We start from the raw sequence: 15,065 nt of genomic DNA on the forward strand, positions 1-15,065 counted from the left end.
AGCATTTTAGTATGCATTGTGCAAGAAAGTATACGTAATGGAAATTTAGCATTAAAGAAGAGCGGACTATTCATTAGTTACCAATATAGATTCTTCATATTTTTGTGTCGCCTTAAACATATTTAGAGTCCGGCAACCATAATGGCTTCTTAGTTATACCTAGGGATATGTGATGCTATTAGAAGAAGAGTTTATGCTACTACTAATTAAGCTTGAAACAAAATGCAGGTTGTATATTTTGTCAATTCTGGAACTGAGGCAAATGAATTAGCGATGCTGATGGCTCGACTATATAGTGGTAATCTTGGTTTGATTGCCCTCAGAAATGCATATCATGGTGGTAGTTTGGTACACTTGGTTTGACAGCTCTAAACACTTGGAAGTACTCAATTCCACCTTCCACTTCTTTTGTTGATTGGAACTATTGTTTACCCAGTGATAGCATCCCATATCTAGGTAAGATTATTCATAACAAGGTTAAGTTCCTATAATCAAGATGGATCCAATTACTGACTTTGTAGTGAAAAATCTACCTCATTATGGTTTTTGACATGCAAGCTATCTAGGGGAGGGTTAATTTAGGTCATTCTCATTCTCGGTTGTTGTTTTTTGGAATTTAAAGCTCGAAAGTTTGGTTTGAATTAATTTTTGGGTTTTAGGGTTTTGTTTCATGAAATGGATAAGAGGGCAAGTTTTAAAGTGGCAAAGAAGAGTGATCGTTGTCAAAGGTTCAGAATCTAAGATGGTTGATAGCATTGGGGTTTTATTTTAGTTTATGGGTGAATTTTAAACCCCCCCCCTACCAAAAAGGAATCAATTACTCGAAAAACCAATCCTGTTCTGCAGTTCATACTAATAAGCTTTGCATATTTTGACATGAGACCTACCATAGTCCTGCTGGTACCAGGTGACCAATCAGCCCTACCTGGGCTGTTCCTAAACCAAATGTTTAGGCCATTTGGGTCCTATCCAACTTTCCGTGGCTAATTTCATCACATTCTTTTGGATTGCGTGTATATAGTTTCATCGGCTGCAATTTCTTGGTACCATATGTCATAATTTAATAGGCTTTTGTAGATGTCTGTTTATCTCACAAGGGATTCATTTTCTTTGGCTCACCCTCACCCCCCCCCCCCCGGGCACTCCCCCTTTTTGAGAAGTCATCAATTGATATTTCTACTTATCTCACCCATGCTTAGTGTGAAACTTTACAGGGTGAAATTCATCATGTTATGAATCCTGATCCATATTGTCGAGTCTTTGCCTCAGATGCCAGTTCTTATGCGAAAGATGTACAAGAACACATTGACTTTGGTATTTCAGCAAAAGTTGCTGGTTTTATAGCAGAAACCATTCAGGTGGAGCTAGCTATGTTATAGAATGAGATGGAGGTTTAATGTTTGCTACCCATCTAGACCTGGGACTTCTTTTATATTCTTAACTCAATTTCCTCATTTTGAAAATTCCACGGAGTTGGAGGAGCAATTGAATTGGCCCCTGGATATTTAAGACAAGTGTATGATATTGTACATAAGCAGGTGGTGTATGCATCGCAGATGAAGTGCAAACAAGGTTTCACAGAACTGGAAGCCACTACTGGGGGTTTGAAACCCAAGGTGTACTTCTTGACATAGTGACTATGTTGCACCCCCCCTTGGTAAAAGAGAGAAAAAGAAGAAAGACAGATGGAGATGCTTTCACCATTTGTTTTATATTTATGCATCAATGGTCTACCTATAGGCATGTGAGAACTTCAATTTAAGTCATCAGCAATTGCAGATCTCTGTGCACTTCTAATTTATCAGTCTTTGACGTGTATTGATGCACTTAACAGGGCATTGGCAATGGTTTGCCATTGGGAGCTGTTGGGATAACTCCAGAAATCGCAAATGTTTTGGCTCAAAAAGTTCAGTTCAACACATTTGTATGTTCTTCTGATGGACTTGCAGTACTTGACAAGGAGAAACGTCAAGCCCATTGTACAGATGTTGGCTCCCATTTAATTGAGCGTTTTAGAGACCTTCAGCAAAAAATATGACACTACTATTCTTCAACTTTGGCACAAATTTCTTACGCTTGATAATTGTTGATAAATTTTACTGGATACATTATGAAATGCATACCATACTTTTAGTGGATAAATTGTGAAATACCACATCTGTACTGCAAAGTTGATTGGGGTGATAGATGACAAATTTTTTCTTCATCATTCAATGGCACAATTTTCTATTCTGAACTTTTAACTTAGCCGCTTTTTTTTAGTGCTATCACTTATGAATACAGTGGAACAAGGTTGTTGGTATGTTCAGTTTCAAGTCAATTTATGGCTTTCTCAAGTCCAAGCCATATCCTTGTATCCAATTCTTCTTAGAGAACCTTCTCAAGGAAATATGAAATTGGATAGACGATACGCATGACCTGAAACCCGTTGCATCATGTAAACTGATGCAATTCTCTATCCTATTTGCTCATTTTACTATTATCTTGTTTTTCAGTCAGAGTAGATGTGGGAGGTAGAGGCTTAATATTTGGGGTAGAGATTGTCACCGACAGGAAAGAGAAGACACCCGCAAACGCAGAAACTGCTGTTTTATTTGAGAAGCTGAGAGGTCAAATGTATATATACTTGTGCATATATCTGTTTTCTTCTCTGTTTGTCTAAAATCATTTATGTTCTTCCAGTTCATAGTATTAATTCAGATCAAACTCCGTGTTTTCTTCTTCCTTTAAAAATAATTAATCTACTACTCACCTATAGTTCAGTCTTGAGAAATGATTTCGGAAAACACATCACACGTGCATATGCAGGCAGGGGCGGAGCCAGGATTGAACATGGAGGGGGGCCAAATGTATGTGGGCCAATGTGGGACTCACTGTAGGTCCCATCTCAGAATATATTATTATAATTTAATGTAGAGTCTACATAAAAAATTAGGTAAATTAATAGAAAATTCGTGACTGTGAGAGAGAGAAATGAATAATTTGAGAAAGAGAGACTATCTGATGTGGAGAAGATTTAGGAAAATTCCAAAGTTTGCTAACTACTTCATTATTTTGTGAGACGTATGAGGAAAAAAAGAGAAAAAATAGGAATAAAAGAAGAAATCCATGAGAGAATAAATAGAAATGAAAATAGGAGAGAATATATAAGGAGAAATTCATGGATCGTGAGTTAGTTTTTAATTAGAATTTAACCTTTTATTCCTTAAAACTAGGGATTGAAGGATAACCATTAGATAGAGATTATGAATGACATTTGTACCCATCATCTTTATCTTAAATTTTTATTTTTAATTTTTGGAGGGGGCCAAATAATGGTATTTTACATTTAAAGATAGAGAAATAAAGAAAAAAACAAGGATATTTCCAATTTCAAAAAATCCGGGGGGGGGGCCATGGCCCCCTCCGGTCCCAACATGGCTCCGCCACTGTATAATGCAGGTGCGTTATTACTAGTATATATATATATATAACTTCAACCTTAAAAAGTCATGCAAACCAAAATTTTCTTTGGAATTTTTTTTTTTTAGGTAAGAGATGCAAACCAATGGTAGTCAGTTACATTACTAACTATAGGCATTTTATTCACCATATAATATCAAATAACAAAAATTGTAGAAGAAATAAAGAAACAAAGAATATAAAATCAAATAAAGAATAACAAAAAATGAGGAAAAGAGAAACAATAGATAAATTGAGAAAGAAAAAAGATTACCTAATTGTGGAAAAAAAAAATTTCCCCCAAATTTTCATGCTTAGAAGAATAAATAGGAAGAAAGAAACGGAAGATAGTAAATAGAAAAAAAAGAGGAGAGAGGAGAGAGAAGATATGAGAGAATAAATAAGGATTGAGGAATTAGTTTCTAATTAGAAAAGACATTTTGAATATCTAATAGGATATTTTTTTCAAAAATTTCCTTTAACCCACATTTATGGAAAGAGAAGAGAATAAATAGGAAGAAAATATGTGAGAGAGAAGAGAGAAGAGAGGGGAGAATAAAATTTAAAAATCCGGGAGGGGGGGGGGAGGGGCATGACCCCCCGGCCCCACTGTAGTTCCGCCCCTGACTGGAGGTATTTGGAGGGACTCGAGCCATATGGGAGCTTGAGGATTCGAGAGAACCAAACATTAAATCTTTGAGGAATATTTGGGCTAAAAGTGAGGAGGGATATCTTGAAGTTGACAGCCTACTCACTTGCATTGCAATATAGCTCCAAACAATCCTTTAATTTGGTGATGTTACCCAAAATCACTTGAGAGAAAACGAGACAATCGTCGGTGAAGAGGAGGTGAGTGAGCATCAATATATAAAAGCTAAATCTATAGGAATCTCCCTTTGTGAATATTAGCAACAGAGGAACATTTTAGAAACCATCTCTTAGTTTTGATCAGTCACTGGCATAGTGGTTTTTTCAATTTAAATGCAATCTAGGTTTCAAGGTGTTGCTCCAAAAACTTGTTTGCCTTGCAAGACTAGTAACCTGCAAAATAGTGTGCTTGGCCGGTGTAGATGAGGAATGCCTCCGAAAATCAAGTCAGTGAACACTCATAGTTTTAGAAGAACAAAGTAGGCTGCCGAGCTTTGAACACTAGTGAACATATCAAAGTGTGCGTTCCTAATACCACTAGTTAACTAACTTTATGTAGGTGTTTGGGTGATACCTTGGTTGTACGATCAACCTCCACCAATGTTTCCATGATCGTCAGATCTAGGGCATTCCTTATCGTGACAGTGATTGAGTCGTGCTTGAACTCCTGGGTGGGAGTGTCTAAGTCCCGATGGTTTTTGTCACTTAGAGTCCTCAGCTTGGTCAAGCATGAGATTAGATATGGAGATCCAAGGGTGGCATGCAACATCTTTCTTTGACTGACCCCTCCCTTGATCAAACAACTCATCTGGCTTGACCACGTCGATTTGGTCCAATCCAACTGGATTTTGGACATATCATATCACTCGTCCCCCAGCCCTATGGTTGAAAAATGCAAATGCTCGGGTACATGGGTTTGTTTATGGAATCCGGATCATATCCCCGTCGGGGGAGCACAGAGTGCTCTTTGTGCTCCCCCGAAGCTTCCTGACCACAAAGATCAGTGGGGCCCACGATGATCTCCCCGTCAGGATCGCTGATCCGGACACTTGTTTATGCTTGGAAGAATCTAAACTGTCATTTGTCAAGTTGATCTATGCCTCAAGTAGCGCGACAACCACATTTATGAAAATGCGACCGTTGGGAGTGTGAACCATCACACTTTTTCAGTGATTCCCTCTTTAAGCGCCACATGGCTGCATCCTACGAGGTGTAATGATGAGGCCTTTCAACTGAAAGGTCTTCGATTCTTCGAAGTTTTGATCAAATAGACCTGATCTGTCAAATTTGGATCGAGAGTGCCTTTCATTTAGTACGTTAGATTACACATGATTAGGATCATTTAATCTGGATTGCAACTTCATTTATAAAAGCCTTCTCCTTCTTTCTTTTTCTCATTTGTGTTGGTGAACCATTGGCGACTTCAAGCTTCAATGCTCTAGAGATATAGAGGCGACTCCACGCTCCAGTGCTCTACTGTAATCTCTCTTCCACTTCTTCTTGTTGTATTCTTGCGCTCGAATCACTGAGTGTCCTCATCTATTGTCTTCAATTTCCCCTATATTGGTTACCCGTGATGTCTACTATTTTTCTTCTTATTTTTGCTGTCATTGTTTTTGTTTGTGTTGTGTGTTGCTTGTTGTGAATGCCATCATTTTTATTTTTGAGGCCTTTAGGTCCCTACGTCTTCTTTACCCAACTTCACTTCTAGAACCAAAATGGTTGGAGGGAAGAGGGTTATGACCTTAGTTTCAAAACCTTGTAGATCCTCAAGTGTGATTGGGTGTTCTGATTCGTTGACCTTGAACAAGTAGGGCATGCCGAGCAGGAATTCAATGATTGGTTTGATTAGCAGTGCATGTTTATGTCTGATACGGGAAAAATAATTATCGAACCAAGTCCGCCCTTGGTTTGACCCTCGACCCCGGTCGGGAAGAAACGGACCGACTTGCATTCAGGCGAGCCGGGTTTAAAGATAGCTTGCTGAGGAAGAAACCTGACTCAGTCAACAAGCACACTCGAATCCGTAATTATTGGAGTGGATGAATCGTCAAGGAGACAGTTAATGGCACCTACGGGAGCAAACGATCGTGCTAACAAAGAAGTTATCCATTATCCCATCAACAAACGGATCTATTATCAACGGATCTAATCGTTAAGATCGGACGGCCACCCGAAGAAAGCTCCAATAAATCCAACGAAGGAGATTCGAATGTAAACATTATAGAAGACATGACTTACGTACAAGAGAGGTATCTGAATCGTATTCCATATATTCGTATTCATACTTTTGCTCTGTACTCAAGCAGAGCCTTTTATGATCGGTTCATCAACTGACTTAGCCTTCGGAGGTGGACTCCCGACCCCCGCGGTCGGGCCGCATCTGACGATTGTTCTTGCAGGTCATTCATCCATGATCTAAAGGCTGAGCGGATTTTGGACACATCAATGTCTGTTCGAGAGTCATCTGGAAATGAGGTGAAGAGTCCGAGCATGAGTCTTGTTCACATTCAATCCCCCATTATGGTTGAGGTAAATTTGTGTTGAATGCTCGGGCAAGGTTCAAGGCTAAGAGAAAGAGGTGGAGGGATAGCTTCACTCTTGAAAAGTATGTGGCTGAGCAGAGTAAGGACCTTACCCTCAATGGATATAGCTTGGATCCGACCACATCAGGCCTTGAATTCCAATCTTCTAACATGATCTTGGACAAGTTAGAGTACATCTAGAATAAATATGAAATTCGACTTGATTATCCTATCTGGGTTTTGACCAGTGATGAGTGACCAAATACTCCCTGCCCAAGAGAGTTTGCCATTTACGAGGATGCCTTTAAGAATGGCTTCAGGTTTCCCGTATCGCCTCTGTTCATAGAAATCTTAAACCACTTCCAATTGTGTCTAGGGATGCTGGCACCGAATAGCTGGTGTAACGTTATTTATTTTTGGGAATTTTTCCAACATAAGGATGTCAAAGTGAGGTCATCCTTGGCATTTTTTTTTTTTACATTTCTTTATGGCAAAGAAATAGAAATAGGATGGGGGGGGGTTCTATGTGTCGAAGTGCACATCCTCCCAGTATTGCTAATATGGGTCGTCCAACACCAAAGGGTGGCACCCAAAATTTTTCTTTGTTCATCCACCGACCACTCCCCCTTTCCCAATCTTTTGGACACAAGGCATGGGCAAGGGGTCCAACGACTTTCCACCACTTAGTGATGCCAAGGACAGAGCCATGGGGCAAATCCTCTAGTTTTTTTTACTGAAGACAAGTATCAGTATGTCGTTAATGGCCACTACCTAGAGTACCCGAACATCTAGTGTCACTGAGGGTTCCTTCCCAGTGAGTCACCCTTAACGATTTTCTTCATTTTTAACCTTCCTTCTCTTATTTCTTGCATAGTACTTAACTATTGTCGATATCTCGTTTTTCGTTGCAATGTTGCTCAACCTAGCTGAGTGTGCTCGGGCTGTCAATGAAGAGATAAAGGAAGCTAAGGCCCACTGCTTGACCAAGACAGAAAGTTCAAGGTCGGCTAGAGGGAAGACTGCTCCTCCCGCTGGTCAGTATTCAAAAGTGCCTAAGAGGGGGAGCTCGACAAGAATCCTGTCCGACCTTCCACCAAAGTTGGACAAGAAGAGACAAGCTAGTCTCCCATCCTCGCATACTCAGAGGTCAAATCTAAGCCCCTTAGCTAGCTGCCACCTCAACAAAGTCATATTGCTCCTTATGCTAAGCACTTTTTCTCCAGCTACCTCATTAGCTCTCGAAGTTCCCTTGCTCTGCCCTTTATGGTATCTAAACACCCTATGTGCTCAACAACCAACATGGCGGGACCAGCATCTCCAAGGATTGGCTTCCAAGTGTGCTCCTCCCCGCCAACCAAAATTTCTTGGAAGGGATCGGTCCTCTCTGGACACATGACGTCAAAACCAAGTAAGTGGGTTTTGTTTTCATGTTTGTCTAGCGATCACACTAATTTGTCCAACCAACCTGTCACATCCACCCAGCCGGTATCCTATCTAGCATACCCGAGATGGGATCCACAACCCGAAGATCCAGATCGAGCGGCCATGCCTCCCACATACACGATAACATAATCATGAACAATATAATCAATGTATAAAGTAAACAATAAATAGATCAACTGAATGAGAAAAGGGTAATTAATCAGATTGCGGAAACATTAAGTAACAACTTCTAAGTAACAGAGTCTCAAAGAGAAAGAGTGATCAAAAGTCACTCCTTCACAATCAGCGGAAACAGTGATAAATCAAGTTAAGTTACAACCAGTGTTATGAACAAGTCCATAGGAACTACAGAGAGAATATCCAAATGATTACAGTCATCTAGGGAAATGGGGCCTACACATAGGTTTCCTCTATCCTAATGATATCCTCTTTGAAAGTATGGATGAAGTAAACCCAACGTGGCCGCTCCCGCACTAATGTGGGGCTAACCCTGGTGCGCACTATAATCCTCCTCGGTATAGCAATCCTGACTCTCCGCGTAGCCATCACCCGAAGGGTAGTATGCGGGATCATAGCTCGGGTCATAGGACGTGCCATCAAGGTCTTTTGTACCTGCAGTATAATCTAACAAATTGCACAAAAGGAATGAGTTGAAAAGAACTCAGCAAGGCAAGTCGTTTCATAATCCACAGTTCATCCAATACAAGTCAAAATATAATGCAATGTGATATGAGACAATGATGAAATATGATTCTAATCTTAAGTATCTAGTCTCTAAGGTAGACATGCTTTAAGTCATGGCACCATACTTCTTTGGGTCATCGATCACTCCCCCTCAATCATAAGATATCTTGGGTCTGCCCGGGGAAGTTCCGTAAAGTCATCTCAAAACCATGGTGGGGGATTTAGTCGCCACTCTCTCACATCACCGTTTGGTATAAGTACTGGCGCATGTCACAGTAAAGCCTAGCCCAATGCAAGTCATCTACTCAGTCATATCATGTCAGATCCAAATACGTCCATTCCTCGCCCCCGACGATCCTTTCCAGTATCCTTCGCACTAGAGTCAGCGTAATCTCGGATTACGGACTCATCAACCCTATTGGTCATCCACATATAGTAAACGGGAAGCTCTCACGTCCTCTCACGGGTTGATTACCAGTCTTGAGCGCCCGTGAGCCCAAGTCTATCCATATGCAACCCTACCAATAAATGGCCCCTTTCTGGTATCCGCAATACAGTTTAAGTCCTCTCACTGAGTGGGTACCGGTCTTGAGCGCCCTTCAACCATATTCTACCACGGGTCATTCGGTCTCAATACCCTTCCGATTCGGGTCTGATACGACAAGGGAAATCCTAATCATACACCTAGACAATCCTATACATGTCATTCAATAACCTGGGAAAGCGTCGATGGACACCTTCGGGGAATATCCCATACTACTCCCTCCAATGTCCAAGGACAGAAGTGTCAAAAGGACGCCTCTCAATCCCAAGTCATACGTAGTCAATCACAATCTCAATCTCATCATATTATACTAAATCAATGTTTCATCATATAAACAAATACACATCATAACATGATTGATCATACATGAATCATAAAGTAAAACTGAACATGATATTCTAAATGATATATACATTCTATTACTGATAAGAAAACACATAACAATCATGTACAGTAAAGGATTACTCATATGAACATAACCATTAAGTTCCCATAATGTAAGCATGTTGGTATAACTAACATACTTGAGTTAACGACTGTCCTTACCTTAATCAAGTTGTAAATAGATTCAATGATAACCAAGTATGGTCCCAAAATCAGTGTTGATACCCTAGATAATCATACAATTAATGTCAGAGAAGAAAACAATTGAATTGGGGTTCAAACGGATCAAATTGGCTGAGCATGGGGCCTTAACAACTATTGGTTGACTGGCTTGGTCGACTGCTTGGTCGACAGTCGACCAAGCAGTCGACCAAGACTTGTTATCTTCAGGACAGCAATGGAAACTTGATCCGAAATTGCCCTTCCGGTGCTCCGATCGTCATGAAATTTGGAGGGCATGTTTATAACTGTAAGAGGATACTACACACTATATTTCATGATGATCCAACGGTTCAATCAAAAATACCCAAATCGAATTTTAGGTCCTATAAGATACTTAGCAAGAATAAATTTGGAATTTATATAAATTGAAAAGGATGATAAGAATCAATCAAATGAGTGTTAAGAATCAAGCTAGAATCTTAATTTCATCATAGTCTAAGATTATCATGCATCTACATATCAGATTAGAATCAAAATAGGTTAGATTGAATAGAATCAAAGTGATGGAGTGCAATTAATCTCATTTGAATCATAGCATAGCATGAGTGGGGGAGGATTAAGGAATTGAAAGGGGGAAACCCATGGTTAAGTGTTTTCAAGGTTGCAGCACTTCATCCATGGTTTCAATGATCATAAATTGATAGAAACATGAATAGATTAGGAGAGGAATAGAAGAAATCATACCTTGAGTTGATGATTAGTGTATACAATAAATAATGGAGTCAAAGATCTTCCCAAACATCAAGGAATAGCCCAAGAGAGTGTCCAACCTCGAGCTCTGGAGTGGCAATGATTAGTTTAGGTCTTCATTCATGAGTTCCAAAAAGGTAGGGGCAAAATGGGAAGAGATTTAGTGCAAACTCGAATTCCATTACTCTTGGTCGACTGGCTGGTCGATTGTCAGTCGACCAAGCACTCGACCAAGCTATGACGGAAACTTCAGGAGTGGATTCGGAAGGCTATACAGGGTCAAATCGAGCGGGGTTTTCTCCTACAAGTCAATCAACAAGTCTAGTTTCAGAAAATACCTTCGGATTGGTCACGGGGTTCCGGGAAGTGCTTCAACTAATTCAATCTTCATCAATGCGCAGATTTTTTACTCAACACTGACAAGGTGCACAAGTGAGGGGCATCATTGTCAATGTCCATAGGCTCAGCATCAAGCATCGAATCATCCACTAAAAGGGTCCACAGGTCTCTTCTACCACCACTTCGGGTCTTCGGACCTACAACAGTATAAAATCCGGGCCGAGTCAAGGTTAGGATAAGGCCGGATTTTACAATACCTTCCTTCACCATTTTTTCAAGTTGCTATGTGGGCTAACCTAGGCTTGGGGAGAAAGCTTGTTGAGTGCACGGAGGGAATATATTGTCACACCCCACTTAGCTGGTATCGGACTTACTCGAATACCTATGATGTGATCCATAACCATAAGATCGTGGTTTACAGCCAATCCATAACGCCACACACACAATAGCATAATCAAGGAGCAGGAATAATAAAGTTATCAAGTATAACGTTATTCCATTTATCCCAAATAATAGTCAGAGTTATAATCAAGGTTAGAGGAACTCTAAAAGAGATATCATATCTATGAGAAAGAATTAGAATTGCCTAACAACCAAATAAAGATATAAATGATCCCAATCAAGGAAAACACATTCCCAACCAAGTTCCTTGGGCTCTCAGAATGGTTGGACTCCATAGGAGCAGTTCTAGGCGGGGCATGATTCTTTAAGTGCCTTGGTGTTTTCTCTTGGGCTTCATCAGTGTTGAACGCTCCAGGAATATGGTGTCCTCAAAATCTATCAAAGAATCTACAGAAAAACATTTTCTCGAGGAATAAGTTCCATCGGACTCATTGAGATAAAAAAAAGAATACATATCATGAATTTAACACATGTGCCAATCATGAGATGTGAATGTAAACAAAATGAAGTAATTATGTGTGAGTATGGCCCTATCCTCTAACTGGTGCTAGTCTATATGGTGGACACGCATTAAGTCATAACACCAACCTCATCTGGGAAATCTCGTCACTCTGATCCTTCATAGAGTAGTTACCTCTATTAGGATCCCGCGGTATAGGGGTATGGTCACATCACACCATGGCTGGGGGTTAGGTCACCACTCTCTTACCACACCATTGGTAAGAGTACTGGCATGTGTCAAGGATAAGCCTAGCCCAATGCAAGGTTATCTACATCTCATATTACATGTGATTTGGATATCTTCCCTCATGCTTAATGCCTTGTTAGTCCAAGTATCCTTCTCCACCTATGAATGTTATTCCTCACGAATTGGCTACCTCGATCTATTGGATTAACATTTTGTAACCCTATGATCATCCACATATGCTTTAGTAGATGCTCTCATGTCTCCTCATAGACTGGTTACCTGTGTTGGAAGACCATAAGCCCATGCACCCTTAGCATTGCATGATAATAGTGAGTCTATGTCTCCTAACAAATTGGTTACCATTGTTAGATGCCCATAGGACCCAGTCACTACTATCACAGGTCACTTGGCTTCAATACCCTTGTCGAATGGGTAGTAGCCTGCAAAGAGGTAATCTAGACATGCATCTAGACACCACAAAATACAAATAAATAACTAAATGAATGCAAGGGCACTAGGGCAATGGGCAAACTCACAACCCTGGGTAGATGTACAAGTAATGCATAACTACTCAATTCCCAACATATCATATTCACAATCCTAAATGAGATGAAATAAATAAATGAATAGCATAAAGAAGTAGATTCATATCATCACTCATGCATGCATGCCTTACAATATCATTCATAAGAACACACACAAGCAATCATAGTAGTATGAGATGGAATATGAATTAAATATGCAAATAAATAATATTGTATCCCTCACCTATCACGGCGTTAGCACTTTCCAACATATCAAATCGTGCACCAAAAGAAGGCCAATAAATTGCCCAAAACCTAGCAATTATAAGGAGAACATATATACAGTTGGAATCCAACTGATCAAGACTAGACATCACCACCTGATCGACCTGGAAGGGGCTGGTCGGTTGGCCTCTAGGACTGGTCGACCGCCCTTGGTCGGCTGCCCCCTAGGTGCAAATTATGTTGGCCTCTTCTTGCTCATTTCGGAACTCCATATCTTGGAATTGCAATAGAATTGTGATTATGCTCCAAAAACACTTCTCAACCATCAAACAAAATCTCGTAACATAAATCTCCAAATTGGTTAATAGAGAGCTGACCGTGAAAGTCTTTGAGATGACGAATCAAACTCAAATGGGGGGAAACAACACAAATCACCACTCAATGGGGTTGAGATACATGATGAGAATCATCAATAAACAATCGATTTCTACCAACTACCACAGCCACCACCATTAATGCTATCTACCATCATAAACACCTCAATAGAATAGTTGAAAAGAGGGTTTTAAGGGTTTCTTTAACTCAACACGTGTTTATCCTTGTGATTCAACCTTCAGCACTACCAAACTTGCAAAGACTCCACAAGTCCCCAAGCTCTCAGCCTCCAAGAACATAAAATATTCATTTAATAGGCAAAATAACAATAAAATAACGTTTCAAACATCAAGGGCGGATAGTCAATTGGACCAATTGCCTTTAGGAGATCGCCTCTATCAGGAGACTCCTCTAAACATGCTTGACTTAATGGTAACATTTACCTGGGCATTGGGTTCTTCCAAACTCGATTTCCATGCGTGCCAAATCCAGCTTCCTAAGCCACCTAGGTTGATTTTCTCTTTCCTTCCAAAATCATCTGAGGTGGCCAGGTCATCCTATCTCACCAGTGTCCATAGGTTCAACTCTCGAATTCATGGTCTCAGCTTGGATGGTCCAAAGTTACCTCCTACCGGCACTCCGGATTCTTGGACCTACATTGATAGGTTATCAAGTTAGGATTCTGGGGGATTTCACACATATGGTTGTGCAGTGCTTAAGAGAGAGCTTGAAAGAAAAATAGGTCAAGCTTGCTAGGTTGCGGTCGACCACCAAGCAACTTGTCGGGAGGGAAGCTAAGTTATTGTGAAGGTTTCCGAACTTGAAGGCACGTCCAAATCCACCAAGGACCTGGTCAAGAATTTGCAGAAATAGTTAGAAGAAAGGAGCATGTCCTAGTGAGAAGACTAAGGAGCTAGAGATCCTGGCCAGAGAGTGATAGGTGGCAAGGCTAGAGGTTGAGGAATTAAGGGAACAACTTGCTTGGGTGTCCCTAACCACCTTTGAAGATCTTTCGGACAAGCTTTTCCACGAAGTGATCAGGCATTATCTACGCACGGCTAAGTGCAAAGCCTTCATGTCCAAGATTGCAGCCTCGACATTCAACTATAGTCGGTGATACACCTTCGCCAGTACCATTGGGGAGTTCTGAGGTCTGAACCTCGAGAAATTCAAGAACTTTGTCCACTTGGGTATTTATGATGATCCAAAGATTCCTTTGTCTAGTTGGGCTATTAGTCTTCCAGCATTCCATGATCCAAAGGAGGTGGGTGTTTGGGGATTTTTGGATTTCGACTAGGAATCGACCCCTGAGGAGGGACCAAAAGCCAATACCTCTACAAGCTCTCTGAACAATCATGTAGGAGGAGGAGGAAGGTGGGGCAGATGAGGAAAATGCTGCCAATGCGGAGTGTTGATGACAACAACCTTGACCAAGATGTCCTTGAGAAGTAAACTATTAAAGATTGGGTATGGTCGTTTTGACTAGTTTGGCCTTGAACAATTCAGACCTCTCCTTTTTAAGCGTTTTGTTTTAAACTCATTTTGCTCAGTCATAACTTGTGCATCTTTGACTCATAGATAACTCTATTTATGAATGCCAATTGAGAAATCTTTTGTTAAACTTCCCTTGCTCAGGGATTCTGTCTTAGCTTCCGTGGGCCTTTCTCGAACAACTTGGTTTCCTTTTCATGGTTTTGAACGAGCATCCAAGGGACCTTTCCCATGATACTTAGTTCCGACCAAGCATCTACCTGTTCGAACTTGACTTGTAGACTCAAGTGTTTCCAAGTTGCCATACTCATCACCTTCTTTTCCACAGTAACTTCTGCATCAATTACTCTATCACTGGCACATAACACTTTGACTGAGATATTTCTTTTCCAAAGAAGAGCCAAACCACCAGAGTTACCAATAGATGCAATGGAGAATTG

General features: G+C 40.5%; 1 pseudogene; it reads left to right on the forward strand.

The window, feature by feature from the left end:
* The first annotated feature begins 222 nt into the window (after positions 1-222).
* Positions 223-8,010, forward strand: LOC149012216 (alanine--glyoxylate aminotransferase 2 homolog 1, mitochondrial-like; annotated as a pseudogene).
* Positions 8,011-15,065: the final 7,055 nt, after the last annotated feature.

This window comes from Hakea prostrata, chromosome 6 (assembly GCF_041222555.1).
Source record: "Hakea prostrata isolate BN-2017 chromosome 6, UWA_Hpros_2, whole genome shotgun sequence".
Lineage (NCBI taxonomy): Eukaryota > Viridiplantae > Streptophyta > Magnoliopsida > Proteales > Proteaceae > Hakea > Hakea prostrata.